We start from the raw sequence: 25841 nt of genomic DNA on the forward strand, positions 1-25841 counted from the left end.
CTCGGTTTTCTTTGTATAATACAGGTTTGTGTCGTTGATAGATTACAGATCTGTATGTAAAAGTTAAGTCCAAAGCCTAAGTCTAGTTGGTTTTCCATTTATAAAACACTTTTAGAGAAAGACGGTGAGTGGTGAGGACAGGTGTTTGAAAGGAGGGGTCACTGGTTGAACACGGTGGGTCATCTTCTGAAAGGGAGAAAATAAAAAACCCTTATTTTTTAAAATAAGTATTTTCAGAGAGGTTTCTTAATAATTTGTATGAAACAGAGTAAATAAAAACAGTTCCTGACTTCACCATCCAGTGTTCATGGAAAGCTTTGGTACAGGCTCAACTGCAAAGGATTTTTCTGTCTTTTCTATGTTCTCTCTTTTTCAGTCTTTTCTAGGCTGTGTACTAGCTTGCAAAGCATCTGTTTTTCACACTGTTGCTTGTGCAAAACTATTCCAAACAAAGTATCACGACCACTGGCTCCATCCAGATCGGGTGCTGGTAACGACCACTTACCGAGGTCCAGGGTCTTCCGGGGGCACGTCCCCACCAGCCGGCTCCCTCGGAGTTCTGACTGGCATTGCCCCACGGCCTCCGGCATCCTTTGCTCACCTCTCCAGGCACACCCCATCCAGCCCACCATCAGTGCGGCCAGACCCCGCATTTGAGCCCAGTGGTCCCGCTCTGCAGTGACCACAGTGGCTGTCCTCACTGGCCTCGTTCTTCTCTGCTTCCCCCACAAACCGTGCCCAGCAAAGGTGCCCCCCGTGTGTCTTCTGAAATGTGACTGGGCTCATATCTCAGCCGCAGTAAATAGCAAAGTCCGTGTGAATCTTAGGAGGTCACCCCTGCCCTGAGGGCCTCACGGTGTTGCCCTGTCCTCCCACCTGGAGTAACCCTCCTGTGTTCTGCCTCCCATCAAGCCCACAGCTCAGTCACCTGTCCCCCTGCGTTCCTTTGCACAGCACCCTAAATTGACTCATTTGCCTGCCTTTCCCACACAATGGAAACCACAGGAACTCTTCTGTGCTCCCCAAACACGTTCTCTTCAGCGTCTCTCTAAGTGGCCAGTAGACCTTTGCAGAAGACCACGTACAGTGTCTGCATTCCCCAGCCCAGGTTTCCAAGATGTCCCTCACCGTGTCCACAGGCTTCTCTCTGCCTTGTCTGGGTACATGCCAGGTACCTGCTAGGCCCCTGCCATCCCCATGCAGAAGGTGGCTCCTGGAAGCTTCTCAGGAATCTTACCAACGATGTTGTGGGTCGCCAAGAAGGACCACCTCACAGTGTATGCTTCCAGCTTCTAAAACTGCATCCTGTTTATCCTGAACCCCTCTCCTATTCTTATTCTTCCCTTAGCCTCATTTTACTTCTGTTAAAATTAAGAAGGATTCCCCAGGCCTCAGGCTTCTCTCCCAGGAAATCATAGGGCACTTAAAAAAAATCTTCTGCAAACATATATACTCTCTATTGATTTACTTCAATGATGTACCACTTTATACAGTCATGTATTTATTATTTCTTTTCCTTATGCTGGGTCTAATTGGCCCGTGTTCTAGCATCTTAAGGGAAAACAACATTGATTTTAATCCTTTTTAAAGACCTAATGTGAAAATAGAAAGCTGTAAATATGCCTCTAACTACCACTTGAGGCGCATCCCACACATTTTGATAAGTTGGGTTTTTAACACTGCTCGTAATTTCTTCTGTGACCCACGGGCTATGTAGAAATACCATTCCTTAAATTGCTGAATATTTGGATTTCTCAGTTGTTTTCAGTGAATTCTAATTTAATTCTGGTTTGGTCAAAGAATATACTGGATTGAATCTCAGCCTCCTGTGGCCCTTGTGAGGATGTTCCGTGGGCACTTGGAGAAAAGGTGTGTTCTACTCTTATTGGTACATGGTCTGTGGAGCTCAGTGACCCCAAGTCACTGGACGGGCTTAGTCACGTCATCTCTACTCTTATTGATGTTCTATCTATTTGCTCATCAATTTCTGAGAGAGGAGGGTTGAAAACAGATTCTGTAATTAAGGATTTGTCCATTTTTCACTTCAGATCTGTCAGAAGTGTGCACCATCTATTCTGAATCTCTGTTATTACATACAGTTTTCAGCACTTTTAATTTTCTAAGTGATTTGACCCATTTATCATTTACATTTATCTGGTTATAAATAGCTACTTCTGCTATTTTTAGGAGTGGTCTTTGTGTAGTCAATCTTTCTCATCCATTTGCTTTGAATTGAATGGGATTTTTATAATTAATATGCATCTCTTACAATAGCATGCTGTTGGACTTTGATTTTTACCCAATCTGGGTATGCCATAGCTGTATTCATACAAGTAGGTCATGTACACGGTTCATTTATTTTTTTGAGGTATAACGCACACAATGGATGGCATTCCATTTTCAATGCACAGCTCCCTGAGTTTGGAAAATTGTGTACAATGGCGTAACCATATGCTTCCCATCATCAAAACATAGAACATTCCCGTGACCCCAGAACATACCTCATGCATCCTTCACTCAAATCATTCTTCTTTTCCTATTCTAAGCAACCAGCGGTATGTTCTGTTGTTTTCTGTTGCTTTAAATTAGATTGCCCATTTCCAAACAACACATGCATGGACTGAGAGGGTGCGGTTCTGTGTTTCTTTGGCCCCACATATAGTTTTGAGACTTACCCACATTGCAGACAGTGTCAGTGTGTCAGTCATTCCTAAGATAAACTCCATTCTAATTATGTGTATGCACTACCTTTTGGGGGGCCCAGCTGTTAATGGTTTAATCTTGAGTCTCCCTGAACAAATATTGCTGTGCCTTTCGGTTTTACTTGAGCAAGAACCTAGGAGAGGGATTGCTGGGTGGCATGATGTTAATTTTTGAATAGACTTTATTTTTAGAGCAATTTTAGGTTCACAGCAAAATTGACAGGAAGGTACAGATTTCCCTATATGCTCCCTGTCCCCTGTTGCTACACAGCCTCCCCCATTATCAGCATCCCTACCAGAGGGGATATTCGTTACAACCGGTGGACCTAAAATCATGCAGCAGCATCTGCAAACCTGCATAGTCTACATTAGGGTCACTCCTGGCGGTGTACTCCCTACGGGTTGGGACAAGTGCGTAATATTCCCACCATCACAGTGTCATACAGAATAGTTTCACCGCCCAAAACATCCACTGGGCCCCACCTATCCATCCCTCCCTGCCCCAGTCCCTGGCGGCCACTGACCCTTTTATTGTCTCCATAGATTTGCCTTTGCCAGAATATCATAGAGTTGGAGTCACACAGCGTGTAGCCTGTATGGCAACTTTATTTCTAGTTGCCAAAACTTAGAAGCAGCCAAGACATCCTCTCAGTAGGCGAATGGATACACAGGCTGTGGTCCACCCAGACAGTGGAATATTATTCAGAGCTAAACAGAAATGACCTATGAAGCCATGAAATGACATGGAGGACATTTAAATGCATTAAAAAAGAAATCCTATGTACTCTTAGTCTATTCAAATCAGCAGTAATTGACATCTTAATTAATATTCTCTGGAGCGATCTTCCAATAAGAAAACATGGTAGGTCTTTCAATCTTGTTAATTTTTATAGATACACATCCTATACAATGTCATATATAAATGTATCTGAAAAATATAGATTATAATCTGTTCACATGTCTGTAAAAATTATAAAATTTTTAGGTTTTATTTACTTATCTAGGTACCTGTCATCAATCTATGTATCATTTATCTGTATCGATCCATATATATCTATGTAGATCCATATATCTCCATCCATCTATTTATCTTTCTATCATCTATTTATCCTTTATTTACCTAGATGATCTTTAATTTTTATCCAGCTCACTTCAAATACTTTAATGTTTAGTATTCTTGTTTTTTCACACAGACGTGCATCTCAAAATGCCAACTGATGTGCCCGTAAATTACATCCTAAGATTCAAAGCTGTCACTTCTCATCACCATTGCTTATAGACTATTCGTCAGATTAGAAAACAATGACCGTTTTGCAAATTAAGCTGACCAGTCAGCCCTCACCTGTAAGTCCAAAGGCCAATCTTCTCCTTCTGCTAATGCCTCAAAGCAAGACAGGATTTGAGTTCTCGTGGCCACATCTGTTGTTGAGATTCATCTTAATTTTTTAGGGTATATCTGCCCTCCAGTTACCTTTATGTACAATTTTCAGAATTAATCTCTACAACCTGGTTGCTGTCATCTCTCCAGGTCCTTGGTGGTGTTTCCCTAAATGTATTTGCAGACCACGTCCATTTCCAGGGCTCACAACTTACAGCCAAGATGCACCTCAGCAACATGATGTCTCCTGATGTCATTTTCCTTCCTTTCACTGGCAGCTGGACTTCTTGACTCATCTGCATCTCACACCTCGACTTCCTCATCTGCCATCCACACCTTAGCCCCCTTACAAGCATCCATCCTTACCTGTCTCACCTCCAAGCATCTCTTGCTCAAAACCACAAATGTTTGCCATCAACAGTTCAGCTTGGAGTATTGAATTATCATGTTGAACCAGTCCCAGCAACGACAGATGTATTCTGAGTTTCTCTGCGAGGCACACACCTGCTATGATACCTGGCTTTCATGCTGTCTGTGCACTCGCCCGCATGCTGTGGAGCAGAGCACACCGGCTCCTTGGCTTATTAGCACCCACATCAGTGAGATTTCATGTCTCAAACTCCCTTGACAAGGGGCACGCAGCACTGATGAGTCACCAGTCTTTCTTCCCTGATTTATGCGCCAAGTCAGATGTAGTATCTTACTCTTTACTGTCAGTCACATAGCCATTTATGTTTATGCATCCTGCAAAAAAATGTATCAGCATAGAAATGAAATGATTATTTTCTTCAGCACTTGCCTACAACCCTTGAGGGGTCAGATTTCTTACTGGAGTCCCCATGCCTGGAATAAGACTGTATTAACTAACAGCTCACATTTTCTTGATAATGGGAATGATAAGGATGGAATGTGTTGCAGAGATATTTGTGTGCTATAATGGTTCGCCAGAACAAAAATACACACCATGCGGATGGCAATCTGAAATCAGGAAAGGGGAAAGGGGACACTAAGTATCATAATTATCTAATTATCATTGCAGCTAGGTAAAGCACATCGATACTTTGGGGCAATGGCAACTGAAATCTACACCCGATTGTTCATGTGAAGGTGAACTTCAGCCAGGGCAAAACCCAACTTGCACACTGTGATACCCTTTAAATTTTCCTGCTCCGAATTCACACTGAAAAGCTGTCGGCAGCTGTTGAGATAACCTGCCTCATTTGGCCACTGATTCATAACCTCAGTAAGGAATCTGTAAGCTGTGACCATACTGGGTAAGCTTAGGCATTTTAGAGTGAATGATAATATCAGTAGCAGACTACACAGAAGAGAGGCAGGCAGAAATTGTAAATAATACTGAGGGCCTCATCTTAAAAGATCGAGGGAAGTGTATGGATGTCTCCCCAGTAGACATCCCCAGTAGAATATAATGCTCTTCATGACGAGGATGTTGACTTACACAGAAAAAGGGTTGCAGGGTCTTAAAGACAATACATTTCATACACTACTTGCTAAACTACCTGCTCACGTCTAATAAAGGAGGTCATGTCCATGAAGAGAAAAACAAGGCCAACCTACAATAACTCAAGAAAGAGATGGCAAGAAAATAAGAGTGTGAGTCAAACATGAACGAAACTCAGTAATAAAAAAAGAAAAAGTCACAGGAATCGAGATTAAATGAAAATCAGGGAAGAACACCAATTGACAGGGGAAAAAATGGAGAGAGGGTCAGTGTATGAAAAATACAGTCACTTAAATAGAAATCAAAAGGCCTAGAAAAGGAGAGAGATGTCAGGAAGTCTGCTATATGTATAATTGGAGTTGAGAAAACAAACTAAAGCTATACTGTGTATCAATTACAGATTAAATTTTAGAAATGTGTTTCGTAGCCCTTGAAATCACTATAGGAAAACACTCATGTGAGGGATAATTAATCAGTCATAAGTTAGAAAGAAATACTGAATGCAGTAGAAAGTATCTTTGGTTAAAGTATTAGTCTGATTTATAAGGATTAACATTTAGACTGGCCTCAATTGCCCCATAATAATATTAATTGCCATATGAGAGCTTAGGATAAAGCAAGATGAAAGAACAAAGTGGGCACCAAATATTTTTGCATCCAGCCCCACTGTGTCTTGAGTGTAAAGATAACAGGAAAATTATTTTCAGTAAAGGACATTTCTTACGGACACTTTCAGAGGACATATTTCAGTCAGAAATTAAATGGTCAAAGGAAAATACATGGAAACATTTCTAAATATGAAAACTTGAAAATGCAAAGCAACATTAGTAGATCACAAAGGGAAAGAATAAAAATTAATCATAGATGAATCACAAAATATCTTGAATACATTCCAAGTAAAATCCTGATTTTTAAATGGGGAAAATGCAAAAATACATCACCTAATGAAAACCAAAATCAACTAAGAAAAAAAAAAGATGACACCAAATTAAGTGTTTAACCCAAAAGGCACCATATGCTTACAGAGGAAATAAGAAATATCCACTGAAATGACAGAGATCACAGAAATGCTATTCTCACTACCAGTGTCAATATTTCCCATTGTGTGGAAAGAATTAGCCGTGTTAACAGCCAGTACAGAGGCAAGAGAGTATAAGGAACTATACCTCAATAGCAAAAAACCCGACAGCCCAATTAAAAAATGGTCAAAGGACTTGAGTAGACGTGTCTCCAGAGAGGACACAAATGATCTCCGGGGCCATGAGAAGGTGAACATCATTATCATCAAGGAAATGCAAATCAGAACCCCAAAACAATGGGACAGCACCTCATACCTGTGAGGGCAGCCTTTATGATAAGAAATAATACAACAAGTGCTGGTGAGGATGTGGACAAACTAGAATCCTTGTACGCAGGTGGTAGAAATGTAAAGCAGCTTTTAAGGAAAACAGGGTGGAGATTCATTGCTAATTAAACCTGGAGCTGCACACTTCTGGGTATTTGCCCAAAGGAATGAAAACAGGGTCTCAAAGAGATTATTTGTCGTCCCATGCTCACTGCACCATTACTTACAATAGCCAGGATGTAGAAACCACCTGAATGTCCATTGATGGTTGAGTGGATAAAGAAGACATGATTTGTGTATACACACAAATCTCCACACACAAATTCTGGCTACTTAGTCTAGCACCAGGTTCATGAAAGTAAATCCATAGCAAGGATGTATGAAAAATGCAGAGGGGAAATACATGTGGAGAAAAGGAATAATAGAGGGAAACAGAGTTCTCCAAATTGCTCTGCAGAGATTCAAATACAGTACTCTTGGCAGGATCTGATTTACATAATCAAACAGGACATGAATCATATCCAAGAAGAATCTTAAGAGGCCTGAGGAATAGGGCAACGTGAACTGCCACAGGTCAATACAGAAATGGAAGGTCAAGTCAAGTGGTACAGAAAACTGTGGAAGACGTATAAACAAAAAAAAAATGCGGTGAAAAATCCATCAACGCTGAGAAGGAAAGGTGTGAGGGAACCCCTCAAAATTAAATGGAAAAACAGCCAAGTCTTAAAAGTAATTGTAGAAATAAAAATAATCATATTTTTGTTCCTATAGAAAAGACTGAAACAACTCTAAAGTATGCACTGTGAAATTACCAAAAGGCAAGAGTTTAAAAATAACAAAAATATACAAATGAGCATTCAAGTGAAAAACACCAACTCTCGAACAAAGGGATGAGACAGACTTCTTCCAAAATTCTTCTTAGTGATGCCATTTGTAAGAGAAGGAAATATCTTTAAAGTTCTAAGAATAACATAAACTTCCCTTTTTGTTAAGCAAGCCAAGTTGTCCACCAATAAACTAAATTTAACATCAAGTAAAATCTTAGTCTTGCAGTACCACATACATTACACCAATTTATATATAATATAAATGTTCATAGACAAAGATACAGAACTCAAAACCTATATATTGTCCTACAACCAATCAATGATAGCCAAGCTATTCTAAGTAATCTTCCTATTTCCCTTGCAAAAAAATATAAAGGAATAAAGGAACAAATCTTGGTGCTTTGGACATTAATTCTTACAGAGCAACTCACAGACATTGTAATGTTTCTCTTTTTCCAAATTATTCTCCTGAAGTACAATATATGTTCATGGAAAATACCTACAAAATTTAGTATGTCAGAAATCTGTGTCTACCAGGGTGAGTCACAGCATCGATGCCACGATGGCATGGAAGCAAACGTTCAATTATTTTCACAAGTGATTTCCTTTTAGAAGACCTAAAAGGGGAAACAATACCACGTGCAGCCCAGTCTGAATATCAGCTTGGTCCCACAGACGCGGCTAACGGCGTGACGTGCATCTGCGGTCATGGCTGCCACCAAAATCTTTCAAGATCGAGAAACGTGCACAGGTGTAGTGCCACATGTATAATGTGTCCTGCAGGCCAAGAATCTTAAGCAACTTACCACTGGGTAGAACTGGAAATATATATATTTTTTTCTTTTTTTTTTTTCCAAAAAGTTCCATGTTTAGCAATGTTGCCTACAAATCACCCTACGAAGTACATCCCCTCTGCGTTAACAGCCACCTGGGCTCAGCGAGGCAGAAAGTCTCATTGCCTCCCTCTTAACAACAAACACACCACAGTTCGCTGTGTCTGTGCCGTCCTACGTCTAATCCCTAAAATACTCAGTTTTCCAAGGGACTGGACGACAGTCGCCATCAGGTCGTCCATCCTACAACAATGAGTAGGGTCTGTGCTCTCATGTTCTGGTGCACCTGCATGATTCTTCCTTGAGTTTCTGAAGATCACTGAGCCATGCTACGGATTTGGGGGCATCTCTTCGTGTGAATGCTGATCTGTGCTTTTGTTATTGTGACGCTAACCCCCCAAGGGACACTCCAGCAAGTATGGCTGTACGCAGGCTACTTTAAAAAGCGCCCACTAAATAATTTGTCCTCTACCACATCACACATGGGAACCTCAGTCCCCTCCCCTTGAAGCAGGACCGACTGGGTATGGCAGAAAGGAAAATGCTGTGTAGCCAGTTTTCATCAAGCTCCTGCAGAGCCCATGTGTGTGAGGGGCACCCACGGGGATGCAGTCCATCAGCAGCCAGCCCCCATTCCGTGCCCCGATCCCCGGTGACTGCACACCACATTCAAGTGTTCTAGTCAGCCCTCCCAGGGGCGTGCCGGCTTGAGTCGACTCCATCCAGGTGATGGGCATGTAAGCGGAAAAGCCATCTTTTACGTAGATTCTCCATCCCCTACCTGTCTCAGCCAGTCCCAGCAGAGACAAGCCACCCCCAGGGTGCCGTGTCCAAATTTCCTCCATCACACAAAATCCATGATCAAAAATAAGCAAGCCATCTGCCATGGACTCAGAGACCACATGTGTCCAACTCTGTCACAGGACATCACCCATGAAGTGTGAGAAGGGCCACAGGGGGCTCTGGGACTTGGTAGCCAGCAGCCTCTATGGACAGAACAAGGCTGTGCCTTCTCTAAGAAACATCAGTGGAAAATAATCACCAAACATTGTCAGGCCACATGGGAGCTCCTGATGAGTGGCCCAAAGGCAAGACATCAGAGTGCCTGTGACCTCATCAGTGATGTCACAGAGGCGACGGTCAGCAGGTGTGAAGATGACCCCTTGAGCCACAAAGCTGAGCAGATCAGGGCTCCGTGTTTGGGGACCCACGCTCAGAGATACAACCCAGGACACTTGAAAGCTAGCACCTTGCCTGTGTGTAACAACTTACTCCACAGACGGAGATCGGGTAGGGGTACGTGGGAATGAATAAGCTGTCAGGCAAAAATAGATCCTCCATAAATAGGAGTACACATTTATTCTCATGTCATACATACTCATATTTGTAAATGAACACAATATCTTCATATAGGATTGTGTGAAGTATAAAGTTACTTTTCTGGGACTAATAAAACTAAATGGCGAGGGCTTTTATGACATAGAATTGCTAACAGTCACCGTAACATGTGGCCCTTTATTTACTTTCCCCTATTGCTTTTGTCCAAAGCCTAACTTTACATCCCCTTTCTCAAAAATTCAACATCACTGCAATCATGTAGAATAGAATCTAATGGAAATGGGATGATTTTCATTTTGAGAACATTGTTTTAGTTAGGGAAAAAAACCCACCTCACTCTCAGTATAATGTCCTAAGCTGTGTTTCAAGAAGGCTGAAATTAAATGGTTTCTGTGTATGACTGTTACACATTACTATTTCTTAGGCAAATATTTGTTATGTTGAGAACAGAGTTCTTTATACATATTTGCTTTGTCAAAGTAAATCACGGTGTGACAACATCATAAGACAAGGCTGGTTATAGGTGATTTCTGGGAAATGGTTTTCTCTTATTTTTAATCTCTTGTGATATCCATTCATATTTTAGTCATTTCACATAGCAATATAATCAACATATAACAATAATATTTTAAAATAAATAGTAATATGTATATGTAACAATGCACAAATAACAAATACTTCTAATAAACATATAAATAATATATACTGTATGCATAATACACACATGCACACCTTCCAGTTAACATTATAATTAAGTGAATGAAGGTATGTGTAGGTGTTCTGTGAACTATACAATTTCAAAGAAGCTTAACTGATGTCATAGAAGAACAGCCTCTCTTTACAGCCACTATTATTTAGCACCTGAAGTAGTAGATGAACTTGGGAAGCATGGAAAATGAGCACTTTCAGTTACAGAAAATTTTCTCTAAACAGTGGTCCTCGCTCATGGATTTTTTAATCAGAAAAAGTGGGTTAACGAATGTGCAAAAACAGCCTGATCAGAAACCGAAAGACGTTGACCTTCTAGTCCAAAAGCAATGTTGTGAAGCTTGAATTGGGTAAGAGGTATTTAAAGTGTACGGGCCTGATGTTATCCTATTCCAGGCACTGCTCTCCATGTTTCTCCTCAATCTTCAGAAACAATCGTGTCTTTCTCAGGATTACTGTTCCCCTTTAAAATGTAGCCAAATGATTGCAAAATGAACTTCACTGGAAAATGGACACCCCCGTATGTAGACACGGCTGTGTGATCTGGGTTTGGCTCATTATTTGCACCAATAAAAATATTGTTTGATTTGATGCATACAGTGTGAAAACTCGGCATAGTTATCTTTTAAGTGCCCATGTGATCAAGTATTGGATCACGTCAGGGTGGCATTTGCATTTCTTATCTCCCATCTATCTGTGATTTTGAAACATGGTGTGTTCTCTTAAGGAGCATGGTGACTAAGAAAAGTAGAAAGAGAGGCAATGCATAATGTGTAATTTCTGTTTACCTGCAGGACATTGTATGTGAAACAAAAGAATAAAAGTAACCACAACAAAGCATCTTTACGTCTCCAACAAGTATTTTTTTCTTTTTTCCTAAACATCTCGTGTTTCATCCTTCATACTAAATAACATAAGACAGCAGCGGTGTGCCATTGAAGTAGGATATAAGGTTAGGCTTTAATAGGACTGTTTGGCCTCCTTCTAAGGTTAAAAACACAGCCCTGGGACAGACCTTCACTGTCCTCAAATCCGGGCTGGCAGTGGATCCTGGGTCCATGTTCTGTGCCAAATGGTGTCCAGAAGGTGCCTTGGGAACTAGACGCAGAGGACAGGCCTGAGGGGACCCTGGAGCGGCGTTGTGGATTTGCAGTTCAGGCTTGGGCCTGAATTTTCTCGGATACTGGTGCATAAACTCCCATCTCTGGCTTTAGTCAGATCTAACAGACACTGCCTTTGCACATGAATGGACTCTTACAGGGAGGCATTTTGTCCTCTGATGCCATCGTAGATGGTTGTCAGGACCTCTAATCCGTCCCCTTCCTCACAAAGCCACGCTTATTAGTTCCCCTGAATAAATTCTTCTTTACACTTAGCCACCCCCGTGGGGGAAAAAGCAACACAAAGTCATTCTGACTAGCCTTCAGTATCACAGACGCCCCGGGACCTGCCTGTGAATATGGCCCCTCATCCTGCACCATTTCATTAAGCAATTACATGACTGTCCTTCCCTCCATATTAACATGTTCTGTTAAAAAAAAAAAATGCACTCATTGCCATGGTAATAGCCAAGATCCTTTGTAGTTCTTGCATTTGTTCTCTAATGCAAACCACATCTATTTTTTGCTCAATCATATCTTTATAGCAAAATGCAACTGCTCATAGATGTTGATTTAGTAGAGGGGACCATCTGGAGCAAGAATGCCCACCGAGGATAGAGACTCCTGGGGAAGCGGACGCCTGCCTTGAAGGTTCGTTGCTGAAAGATGAGAATCTGACTAGCAAAAAGGCAAGAGGTAAAAAGGATCCATCCTGCAAAACCAAATGAGGGCCCCACACTTGCTCTTCTCCTGTACAAGACAGGCAAAACCCAAACAAAACCAAAAACATCAATTAAGAAAGGTTCAGGTCGCTTTATGAACATAAGGTGCCTGTCAACAGAAAAAAAAAACCTCAGAAGCCATAGAAAGCTCCTTGTCTGGGCCCCATAAATAACAAGGTTACTGTCAGAATAAAATCAGCAAAAATCAACATTGGTCAGCCACTGCAAATGCTTCCCACAATGCCTAACAAAAGTGAGAAAGCCTGGGACCCAGAGAGAGAATATTCAAGAAAGGTCATCCATCAAGGGTATGGTGCTCAGAAGGGCTTCCAAAGAAAACACCAGCCCCTTCCAGAAAGAGACACTACTCACCACCTAGTGTCCTGATTGGCCTATACCTTGTGTTCACAAGGGTTACATGTACGATCTTGATGTTTAGTACTTCATATATTTTTTTAGCTATTCTCCTGTTTTTCTCCCAGAACTAGATGTTTGTATACTTCTGTTTTCTCCTAATATCCATTCCCTTGAGCTGTGGATAAACTGATGGTGATCCATGTCTTTTCATTCCTACGTTCAAAGCATTTCTAGTTCTAAAGCTTTGATTGTGTTCTTTTTTGCCAGTACACAGATGACTTTCGAGAGTCTCGCGGCCTTAGGCGAGTGTCTTTTAAAGATTCAGACCTGGGTTTCTCTGTTCTTTGTAGGATAATTCCAACGCAGTGTGGTTTTGTGGTCTTGAATCTTTTGCTATTGTCAGTTAAAGAGGCTCCTTTGTTTTGCTCTTGGTTATTTATTTTATGATCTTATGTTTGACCTTCAGATGTGGCATCGGCATCCCACGTGGGACTCGCTTTCCCCTGGAGATGTTTGCTCTGGCTTCTGCTCAGAGCAAAATTAAATACTCACCTCGGGCCAGTTTTGTTCTTGCCAAAGGTTCCACCTCACATACGGCTCTCAGGTCCTGCTTCCACATGATGTTTGAGAGCACCAAGCTCGAACCTCCAGAAGCCCTGTCTGAGGGTGGCATTTACGTCCAAAAAGCAGCCATGCAGAAAACCTGAACATTTGTCTTTGATCCCTGCCCGCATGTTTGGTTTTAATTCACTGCATTCTGTTTTTATTTGTTTCTGCTCTTTGGATTTAGCATCGTTTGGGGTTCTTGGAATTTCGCTTCCTTTCTGGAAGTTTTATTTTCATTCTTTAAGTATTAAAGAACATTTAACAGGATTGTAACAGATTTTTAATTGTCCAGTATAATACTGTGGCCCATACAGACTCGTACAGTATTCCTGTACAATGTGGTACAGAAGATCTCTGGAATTTGTTCATCTTGCTTAACTAGAGTTTATGCCCACTGATTTCTACCCATTTTCCCTCCCTCTCAGCCCTGAAAACCACCATTTCAAACTTTAAGTCCATGAATTTAACTATTTTGGATTCCACATCAAGTGGGATCATGCACCGTGCATCTTTCCATGACTGCTTTATTCCACTTGGCGTCAAGCCCTCAAGATTCATGCCTGTTATCGCATATTGCAGAACTTTCTTCTTTCTAAAAGCTGAATAGTATTCCATTGTGTATATACAGCACCTTAGTTTTATCTATTCATCTGTCAGAGGACATATTAGGTCATTTTCCGTACCTCAGCTAATAATGCTACACTGAACTTGCGTGTGCAAATACTTCTTCAATATGCCATTTCAATTCTTTTGCATATTATATACCTTGGGGTTTTCCTCGATGTTTTAGGAAACCTACCCATTCTTAAATGGGATACATAAACAGAAATGTTTGCAGTGTCCAGTTGTCCTGCCTCAGAGGACGTTTGTACACTCGGAGTCCTTTAACACATCAGTCATAATGCTGTGTGGACCACCCTTCAAACAAACACACCTGATGTCAAGATTCATATCATTCCCTAGTCCTCCTCTGAGTACACAAGTCAGACTCCTTGATGTTCTGCACAAAGGACTCTGTGATCTCTCCCTTCCACAAATTCTGTCTTGTACTCTGCCTATATCAGCACACTAGCCTCTGGCCATGTTGGACCATGTAGAATCCCTGAAATGCACAGTCCACTCCAAGTGTCTTTTTTTTAAACTCTCTTGAAGTCTCTCTGTTTAGCCAGCTTTTCAGTCTCTGTCAAGCTTTGGTAGAGAAGCATCAAACCCATTCCATTTGTCATCTTCTCTTACAACGAGGCACGGCCACACAATGGAGTTCTAGCCAATGGCAGATGGGTGAATGCTTACAAGACTGTAATCAGTACCCGCCTCCAGTATCACCCTGCCCTTTCTCCTCTTTCCCTACCTGTGAGTTGAGCCCACCATCACGAACAGCATGGATGCTGTGTACTCTAGACTGGGTTTCCTGAAGAGTCATCCTCTGTGGAGTCTTCAGGGACCAGTGATTCTGGTCAGTTTCCTCTGAAGATCAGTGAAACCATCCCACTTCAAAAGCGGGGATCTGGCCCTTACCTGGAGATGAGGGAGAAAATTTAGAGCAGGCTCCCATGTACTGGGACCCTGATATGTGACAAGCACACCTGAATGAGGAACATTAGAGCTCAGCTACGGTCACTCCAGGTGGGGCTTAGTGCCTCCCCTCACCAAACGGTGCCCAGGTCATGGAAACAGCCACTCAGAGCATCCCCGGAAATGCTCCAATGTGTGCATTCACCTGGTTACCAACACCTACAGGTATCAGGGTGCATTTTCTGGGGAACGTCCCTATGGAAGGGCTGTGGAGTGCCTCCACCCTAATGCCCAAGAGACCTCCAGGCTTCACCCATGTACAGGTTCATTACTGGAAATGGGTATCCTGGGAGCTGCTTCTGTAAAGGGTGGGGTGTGTCATCGAGTTTGAAAAGTACTGACCGAGCAACATATCTGATACTCACATAATCCTTAAAACAGCACCACCACCCTCATCTCCGTCATCATTTCATCATACATATTATCTGTCAGTGAGTGTTGATGACATGCTTCATGTGTCAAAGGGGACAGATCCTACCTCACAGCTCTGCCATGTCCTGTGTTCATTCATGTCACTTTCTTCCCCTGCCTATTGAGATGGACCAGTAGGGAACCTAAGATTATCGAACTACTGGGCAGGCAGCCACCTTAAAGCCCAGTCCAGTTTCGTTCCATAAACATTCACAGAAAACGAAGTAAATAGAGAAGTTCAGAGATTCAGCCTCCACCCCCCAGCCACGCAGGGGTGAAAGTCATTAATGCCATGTTCTTTGATGCACCTCCGTTGCTTTGCCTGCTAAGCCATATTCAGTGAGTTCCGTTAGGACTGTCACGTAGCGTGGGCTCCTTACAAGGACTCAATGATCTGTAGTATCCAATGTTACTTGTCAAATACACCACTGGGAGAAGGCTCTGGAAAGGTGAGCTCCTCTGCATGGGAAACGTCCCTGACCTGCGTCATGTCTCATGGAGGTGCTCCGGAGTTCACCCCGTTGGTGACCATTCACCTCACTGGCATAAACCAACTGAAAAATGAGCTCTTTCTTGCTGCCTCATCCATCAGCACTTCCCTAGAGCCTTCAGTCCACGGTGATCAAACGCCCTGAGCTCAGGGCTGCTCACGGCTGCAGCCTTACGTGCAAACTTCCGTCTTACCACTGCTCAGCACGAAGGGCTTTCTGACATTCTCAAAACCAGAAGCAGAGATTCCTCTCCAGGTCAGTCTGTGTCCTTACGTGGAGGGAACTTCTCTGTCCATGTAGATGGACGGTCATACATTGAATCAGCTTCCTGACCTATAACACTCTGGGGGCAGAGACAATCTCCCAGGAGCTGCTTTCCTGAGAATGGTTATTATAATTTTTTTTCCAAAATCCTGATGTCATAAAGGGCAACAGCCGGGCACAATTAAACAAGCCACAGGAGAAAGCAGGCTTTGAGGACCTGTCATTATTTCACTGAAATACAGTTCTGTTTTCTTTACAAGAAGGAAGATTGGATGAACATGGGTTAGAATTTACTGAGGACTGTGCTGGTGAACTAGACCTGCTATAACAAAATACCACAGACCAGGGAGCTTAAAAAACACACACTTATGTCCCCCATCCTGGTGGCTGGACTCTGAGGTCCGGGTGCGGGCAGGGCCGGGCCTCCTGAGTGTCCCCCCTGGGTGTGTGAGCACCATCTCCTCCCCTGTCCTCACGGGGTCACCCCCTGTGCATGTCTGTCTCGTCTTCTCCTCTTCTCGTAAGCTCACCAGATCCAGTGGAATCAACCTCACCCTATGACCTCATTTCACCCTAATTGCCTCTTGAAAGACCCTGTCCCCAAATACAGCCCCATGCTGAGGTCCTCGTCGGGGGGCTCAGAGCACCAACACAGAAATTATGGGGAGACACCATTCATTCCCCCGTTGGTCGGTGTGAGCTCCGTCAGTTTAAAAGCTGGGCATATGGCGGTAAAAGTAGACGAGAGAACATTCCAGCAGGAGGGATTTCAAAGTCAACCAGGCATACGCACATCAGAGGAGAGAGCGGGCAGTGCTGCAGAGAAAATAAACAGGAGCGCGTGCTCAAGTGTAACCGAGGAGATGGCCATAAAATATTAGGATAGCTAACAAAGGATGCGTTGTCTCCGATTGGGACTTTCCCGGGGAAGCCCCAGGAAGAGATGGGGCCCCCATGCAAGTCCTTGTGCAGAAGTATAATAGGCAAAGGAAGAACATTTGACTCAGTGGGGGGAAGTCCTTGCGATGGATCAGGAAGATAAGGGTGGGACAGAGAAGTACACCGTTCTGACCTTCTTGGTTAGATAAGGCGTGCTTACAGTTTGGAATGATTTCAGGTGTGGGGTGAAGGCATTTGTGGTTTTAAGTAGGGGATCATGCTCTGATGTATATTTTAAAAGGATCCTTCTGTCGACTGTATAGAAAATGGAATGACTGGGTAGAGTAAGAGCAGAGGTCGGCTGAGTGTTGCAAAGAAGTGTAACATAAGATATCCCATTAGTTCCCAGTTTAATAACTGGGTGATAGAGTTACTAAGTCAGGAACAAAACCTGCAGGAAAGGACACATTGTGGAAAGGCGGTGAAAAGAGCCGAGACTTCTGTTGGGAAAGATAATTTTGAGCCACTGATCTCACGTACAAGATATAGTGTGTAACAGTGAATGAGGTATCTTTTCATGCTTTATCAGACTCTTCAGATTTCAACTTGGTCGCATGATCTTACATCCAAGGGTCATAATGTTCAGCGACACCCATTATTATCGTTTGGCAGTTCTCAGAAATAGTACCACAATTTTTCATTTCTGACCAAAGGTGAGCAGCATTAAAAACTAAAAGGATATATAATGTCTGGAAACGTATATGGAAATAATAAATTCAAATTTAAGACAGAGATAGGAAACTTGAAATGGAAGCCAAAATTGGATGTCTACTCCTTTCTTTGGTCTTTCTTTTTTTTAACATATATATAGTGTAGGTTTTATTTTTTTGAAGTATATTTGGCATACAACACTGTATAAATAAATGTAAGGTCTACAGTATATTGACTCTATACACTTACATATTGTAATATGATTGACACTGTAGCCGTAGTTCCCACATCTAACCAGTGGGCTGCCTTGACAGTTAATGGGGTTCTTTCAAATTACAAGTTTTTTCTGTTGTACTTTTTTTTCTAGTTTCTACTGAGACAGGAGCCCTTTGTGTTATAATGCAGATGTTCTCAGGTATTTGATTCTTACAAAATTTAAAATTTGTGCCTCAGCAAAAATATCCTAATACCTGTTTTAATCTATTCTCTTGGAAGCATGAAGAGATGAGTTGGGAATTGGGAACATCCCCTGGAGTTCACGTATTCATTGATTCACTCATGTGTCAGGAAATATTTATTGAGAACCAACTCAATTTATTTGTTAGTAAGTTAATAGAACCACAGTTGACACTGATATCCTAGTCGTCGTAACAAATATAAAAAGCCCAAGGCACGTTCTTCTTTTTCAACCCCTACACAGTCCTGTTTCAGTCAACAAGATTGCAGAATTCTTAGGTTTAAAACATATATTCTTGTCCTATAATGTGTCCAGAATGTGAACACTAAAGTGTGGGGAATTGATTCCTCTAATGCTCACGGATCGTCAATATCTTACAATCGTTCTGTTCTTTATCGATGTGTGTGAACTCCCTCATCCTAACACAACCTACCTCTACGTGAGGATTTCAGTGTTTTAAAAAACACTGATTAAAAATAAGTTGTGCCTCTAAACAACTGTATTACCTATTAGATTCCTATAATCGTTTTCAGTGAATTGAATTTTAGCAAAATACAGTGCACCATATAAAATGTACCCGCCTGCCAATTTCTCCACTTAGGAATCATTTTTTTTAACTGTTTATAGTGAATAAATATAAGAAATGGGTTTTTTCCCCTAAATATGCCAGTAAGAATGGAATCCTGAAAACAGACATTCATATAGTTTTTTTTTCCATCTAATTCTCAGAATGATAAATAAGTCATCATCTTTAGACTCATACCCGAAAAGGGGGAAAGAATCTTAAAGTCTCTTATTTAAAGAAATGTCATTTTCAAGTCATATGCAGAATGTTAGTCCTACCACAGTGCTCAGTCAATGACCTTGGGTAAGTCCTTCTTCTTTCAAATGCCTCATTTTCCTAGAAAATAAGATGATCACAATGGTCGCTTTCAGTGCGATGAAGTTATGCTTCATGCAGAAGAGGAATAAAGCTAATGGACCCAGAGAAATGCTATTTATTTCAGGAACTAAAAGCAGCTGAGCATGAAAATAATGTTCCTGCATTAACATTTTATTATCTGCACACACCAGGTTGCTTCGCATGCCTGTCAATTAACAGAAATCTGGAAGTTAATGAAACAATACTTGTGCAGGGCTGGTGACTCTCCAGTTTAATTATTGCATTAAAAAATTCACGTGAGAAATAGTTAACCTACTTTGTTTAGTAAGATCCTTCTTTCCACACAGGTGGTTATCTTTATTTCCTTTGTTCGTTTTTAGCATCTCAGGTTCTGCAGGGAGGGCACAGGGGCAAGGAGCACCCACTGGCTGGACATCTTCGTGATGAGCAATGTCACAGGGAAGTCGATGTCAGGACTGTTTATTGGAATAACTTGGCTAAGAGTCAGATTACACATGGGTGCTTGAACACAAAGCCCTTTTATGGAAGTAAATTTTAGGTTCTATCTCAACTATGCAAGTCTCTATCTGGAATGTACACATACATTTCTTATAAGCCTTTAATTTTAATTTATCCATGTGTCCAACTGCAGTGTTCTCCATACCTGAGTGTGGCTGGCTAACACACGGTTGGTTGCTGATGATTGATTACCTAATCCATTCTGGCAGGTCAGCCTCATGGCTCTTAATGTCACCTCCACGTTGTGACACATTCATACAGACTAAAGCAGGTAGCACGATAATGCTGGCGTCACTCCAAATCCACGGTTCAGTCCTTAAAATGGACCATGATTTATTGATGAAAAATTACCTAGGCAAAACAATAAGTACATTCAGCTCTACTATCACCCCAGTTAAAATTGTTTATATCCATGTTTTCAACATGAGAAATTTTAGATAATGTTCTAATTCTGACCCTTTTTACATCTGAATTCAGATATCATTTCCACATCTGCACATTGCAGTTATTCAATAAGGAAGTTAATTACCTGTTTTAAATTTTTTATAGTAATGTGGTTGCTTCTCTGTTTTCCCAAACTTCCTAGCCATTCATAAATGTGTTAACTAAATTCAAAGGTGTCCTGCCATCTACGTGCACGAGTTAGTGGTCCATTAATGAGTAGGGGCTTATGAATAAAGAAAACACACTGTGTGCCCACATAGTTTGACCTTGAGTGCCCTTCTGCATTTGCAGATAAGCCACCGTTTCATCATCCCATTGTTTCGATTGGATGGTTTCTGTCAGGCGATTGAAGACCGTTCAGCTGCGTCCATCCCAGAGGAAGGCAGGTGGACAGGCGAGATTATACGGCTCCCAATCTCTCTCTTACCTTTACTCAGGTCTAGTGTGGAGAGGAGGCATGTGAGGTTATGAAGAGTGATATTCATCCCACTCAAGTCGCCATACTTACGTCCTATGTGCTAGTCATGGAACACCTTACTAAAGTGAAGTGTGAGCAATTTGAATTAGCAAACACACGTTACATTAAGCCATGTGGTATTTTGTAAAACGGTGTGGCTAAGTGAGCAACCTATAATCCCAAATGTTCAATCTTCACTCTTGTGCATTTCTTAACCTATTTCCGACCTGCATCTGCTTAAAGCCTCCCCAACACAATGTGGTCTGCGATTTGATGTGGATCTTTCTGGGGACAGACTTGCCAAATTTAAGATTTTTGCTTCTCTTCTCTACAGTCGATTTTATTGATCACTTTGTATAATCTTTTTTAAAATAACACACTAGAACAATGGCTCTCAGATGTTAATGTGTGAAAGAATAATAGGGGAAGCTTGTGAGAACACAGATTCCTACCAAAGGATGTGATTCAGACAGGCCAGGGTGGGGCCCATACGTTTTAATTTGTAATATGTCCCCGGGTTTATTCCTCTGCACATTTGAAAGCCCCTCTTGGATTAGCAAAGCGCTGTAATAGAATTCTGGGGTGGGGAACGCATATCTTATTAAAAACTTCATCCCTAGAGATTATCACCACTGGGAATGCAACAAATATTAGCTTATTCAGGTACATGAATGAAACAACTTACTAAATGTATGGACAGAGAAAAAGTTGACTTTTGTTGGACAATTTGTTATTTTAAAACATTATTTCCACGTGTTTGGCTCAAGGTAGAATGGAAGCATTGACCATGAATTTAGGGACACATGATTTTGCCATACTATGAATACAGAAAAGCAAAATAAAAATAAAAAGCTAAGAAAATGCAATGTGTCTTTATTCTATAACATCCTTTCTTTAAAATTTTCGAGTTATCGTTAACGAAAGAACAGGATGGAATGCTTATGACTTTGCTATTCCAGGTGCGATTTTGTAGGGCAAAGTCCTGTCTGCACACCCTTAGGCATTCTTTTTGAAAAATCATTTGTTTAAACCTTTTTTCCTTTCTCTGAAGCTAAGAATTTTGACGTGACATATATTTGGACTAGGAGCATGACATTCAAAAAAAATTCTGTACACTCACCCATTTGGAAGGTTTCATAGCCTATAAAAATGTAGGATTCATTTCCGTGTCTTATTTTTGATTATGTAAAGTTTCTGATATTATATTAACTTGGGTCAACTAAGTATAGAAACACTGCAATCTGGTGTTTAAGATGTAAGTAGTGAGGAATAATTTGACCTCCTCACAGTCTGTGTGACGTATATGTTAAATTAACAGAGAACAGAAACAACCACGATTTATCTGTCTGGTTTGGCATTTGGCCAGGTTCATACTTTCTCCATGGTTTGATTATAGGAAAAATTGACCCAGAGCTGGAAAAATCTCCCCAATCTGCCTTGAAGAAGTAAAAGTTGTCAATGGGATTCCTACACACACACACTAACCCACACACACCTCTTTCAGTCCTCTGCTGTCCTCCACAATCCTCAATTTCGAACTTCAGTTGCTGAGGGTCAAGTGATTTATTGATGGCAGCATGGCTAAGACACATGTAATTTTCCAGTTTCCATTTTACTTCGTTCTGCCACTGGCTCTTGCAAATTGCATAAGAAATGCGAAAACATTGAGCACTGTTTCTATTCAGTGTACCTCCCGTTCAGCAGTATCGAGTCTGGTATTAGAGAGGGGTTTTTTTTCCTTTGCTTTTTGATGAGAATTACCTTCTAATTCCAAGTAACGGGTTATAAATGGAGGAGACCTTGGACATTTATACGTGGACATTTTTAATGATCTCACTATCACAGTTAAGAAATCAATAACGTGATGTATTCATGAACTACGTCTTGGCAAAGAAGGAATGCATATTCCTTCTGTTCGGGTTGTCTAGCACATTGGTTTTTGATATCAGCAATACACGCCATGCACATATTTTATCTCCTTTAGTTGCCACAGAAACCCAACGATGTCGATTCCAGTTAGAGACAGCATATAGTATGCTCATCTATGAAGTTTCTAAAATTGGCCATCATGCTACTCTTCTACTTTAAAACTTTAGAGAGAGAATGAATATGGCCACTGTTGTTCATTTTGCCTCCTACCACTAAGTATCATTAATCACCTTTTCTCTCCCTAGAAGATAAAAGCTGAATATGTACAAGTCACCAAATTACTTGTAAAATTCCAACACGTATGTGTGTATGTCTGCTCTCCGGGCATCTCAGCATTAATAGGTCTAGAGGCACCATCACTATCCCTTCATTGAACCGGAGCTGATGTCATAAATTCTCCCAAAGGATCCTAGGTAGCTGGTTGAGAAATTCCTTTCAGATTTGTAAAACCTCAAATGCACACCCAATGTATTTGTAGGTGACAGTGTAAGTATGTATAATAAACCATCCACCAGACAGAAAGAGCTCTGTGCTTAATAAATGATACAAAGCTTTTATAACTCGCTTCCAGTAGAGGCAGGAAAGGAACATGTTAGCACAACGTGAAGGGTCAATAAGAGATGCAGAGCAGAACTTCCCAGCCTGCCTGAGGAAAGAGAAGGAGCCTGCAGACAAAAAAGCCAAGGACTTGTGAGTGTGGCGTCTCCATCTGGCCAAAGGCAGGAGAGGCAGGCGTCCACGCGCACACGGCCGCATTGTGAACTTGGTGCATTTTGGAGTCATTCAGGAAAGTCACTACTTTGTGGATCCGTAGTAAGGGCCATTCTGCCAGCCTCCAAGCCAGAGCGCCGAGGGCACCTGCATCCTTGGCTTACTTACGGAATTCTAGACTGGTTCGGGACCTCTGCACCCGTGGCGCCTCATGCTTTCTGTCCTTTCATTGCTGCTGCTTAAAATCCTTATAGCTAAAAGGAACCACAGGAAAAAACACACCATTTCCAATTTTTGGCTAAGAAGATAATGCTTTGATACCCACTGTAGTGGGTGAACAATAGTTTCTCAGACCCTCAGGACACATTCAACAGAATAAGCTTCTCCCAGCGCCGAGCAGTTGGCGATGTACTGGGCAAGAGGCAGACATTGCAGAGAATCAGCCGAGCTCACTTCCACAGCCACAGTACAGCTCCCTGTGTCCCCATCATCCCACACTGGGGACCTGTGCTTCGTAACGGGCCTTGGCAATGCAGCCACAATGCCAGCAAGGAGTCAGGTGTGCGCTGCCTTCAGCACTGAGGTCTAGGTGCTCCTGCCGTCTTGTCACGTAGCAGGTGGCAGTGCCCAAGGGGAGGGTCGGCCCGTCCACGCCCAGTCCTCCTGCCGTGGCCGCATCCACAAGGCACGGGGCCTTGTTCTGTCCTCCACTGGACCCTCTTTATCTTGTATTCATTAATAAAAGCCCACCATGCTTGGAGTTAACGATGCCGGCAAAGTGGACCAATGGTCAAATATTCAGGCCTCCATCACATTTGCAGAAAAGCTAAAGAACCACAGCTGAACAAAGTCTTCCACCAGAAGAGGGAACAGAGAAAGAGGTGAAGGGACAGGAAATCAAAGCGCTCACTAGGATGACTTCTTTCAAATATGGTCACATTATCATGTTTTCAAGACATACGTGATTGCATAAAGTCTATCGCAGAGGAAAATTCAGGTGAGCCCGTCTGTGCTAAATTAACAAGCTCTGTATCCCTTTGCAATAACAAAGTGAACTTGATATGTCCCTTGATGTAGAAAGAAAGCATCACCTGCCTTGCGTATAAAATGATATTCCAGGAAATAAAAGCAGATGAAAGGAAGTGAACAAATCAGAAAGTTAATTAAAATACATCCACACTGTGAAGTGACCATCAGGCTGCCACAATGAACTCTTTGTGGAAGACAAGGGTGGTTGTGGTGGTTTAAACGGCCGTCAGCGATTCTGCAATGTGTAACTCGAAACGGCTCTGTGTGTACCATCCAAGGGAATTACACAAACACGGTTGCAAAATGACCTTCCCACTTTAATGTGGGAAACCGACAGTTTCCTCTGACTCTGCAAGCTCGCATATGCTAAGATCCTGCATCCGTACCCCTCTCAGTATTTACCCAAGGGAGATGAAAATATGCAAAGGACGTTTGTACAAGAATGCTTACCGCAGTTTTATTCATAATAGTCCAGTATTAGAAACAGCCCGCCTTTTCGCCAAAGGGGAACGCATGTAAAGTGTCATGTATTTGTGCAATGGATGGCTACTTAGTAATAAAAAGATACGGATTACAGATATACCCAGTAACATTGAGAAACCTTTAAAAAACATAAAGATGCTAGAAGAAGCCAGACACAAAAGTGAACACAGAACATTTATACAAAGTTTGAGAAAAAGCAAAGTTAATCCTACCATGAAAAACATCAGACAGTTGCTGGCGGAGGCATGAATCAGTGGGGAGTTCCATGGCGGAGCTGACGACCGGTGAGCTTTGCACCTGCAGGAGGTTTATGTTGAACTGGTGGGTGTCTTCATCAGGACCCATAAGCAGGGAACCGAGGATCATGTATTCCACTTATGTGTGTGCATTTTACTGAAAGTAAAATAAAAAGCCATAAGCAAATATCAGTAATATGCATGCTAACAGGTATAGCAACGAAAGGCTTCTTATCTACTTTGATACTACTTATTTTTAAATATATACACCTGTAAAAAGACGGCTTGATGAACGGAATTAGGCGTGAACAGATGAGTAGCTCTGTGATAGACCCACTAAAATAACACAGACCCTCTGTGGATGTTGTATGGCTGGTCCTGCTACTGTTTGTTCAGCTTTCCTGGATGTTTGAGAGCGTTACCATGCCATGTAGGGAAAATAAATCATTTAATCACACAGCTGTGTCTTAGAGAAAGCTAAAGCATGGCTCTTCAAGAGAGGCAAGGAAATAGAAAAAGAACGGGCACAAATTACCTAAAGATAACAGAAACACTGAACCTAATGGTTTTTGAGGGGGTACCTGTGGCTTGTTGCTTTTAAGGAATCTCCAAAAAATGCATATTGATGAATATGGTTTCTGTGGCTTTTGGCACTTCATATTTATTGTAGTGGAGGAAATATTTTTGACTTCTAACCGCAAAGAAAAATGTAATCTGTATTTAATGGGGATTGTATTGCAAGAAAGATTTGTATTTCTTTCCTCTGCCCAGATACGTAAATGCATCAACTATAGCCCTACCATTCTTCCAGCTCTTTTGTGCATGCAAAAAAATATATACTATTACCATGAGTGCCCATCCCTATTTGGTGAGCTCTCAGACCTTCCCTAAAAGAATGAGATATATTATTGAACAATTTCCACAATTAGGTCAAGTCTTATGGTGTAGAAGATAACCGAGTAACAAACATACAGTCTCCAATTA

The 25841-nt window shown here is 41.7% G+C and overlaps 1 long non-coding RNA gene across 1 annotated transcript; it reads right to left on the reverse strand.

Moving 5' to 3' along the window:
* LOC130682077 (uncharacterized) lies at nucleotides 1-24935 on the reverse strand. The gene is made up of 3 exons (XR_008995390.1): nucleotides 24834-24935; nucleotides 14730-14896; nucleotides 1-186 (listed from the first exon to the last, which is right to left on the reverse strand). It is a non-coding gene; the product is annotated as an uncharacterized LOC130682077 (long non-coding RNA).
* Nucleotides 24936-25841: the final 906 nt, after the last annotated feature.

This window comes from Manis pentadactyla, chromosome Y (assembly GCF_030020395.1).
Source record: "Manis pentadactyla isolate mManPen7 chromosome Y, mManPen7.hap1, whole genome shotgun sequence".
Lineage (NCBI taxonomy): Eukaryota > Metazoa > Chordata > Mammalia > Pholidota > Manidae > Manis > Manis pentadactyla.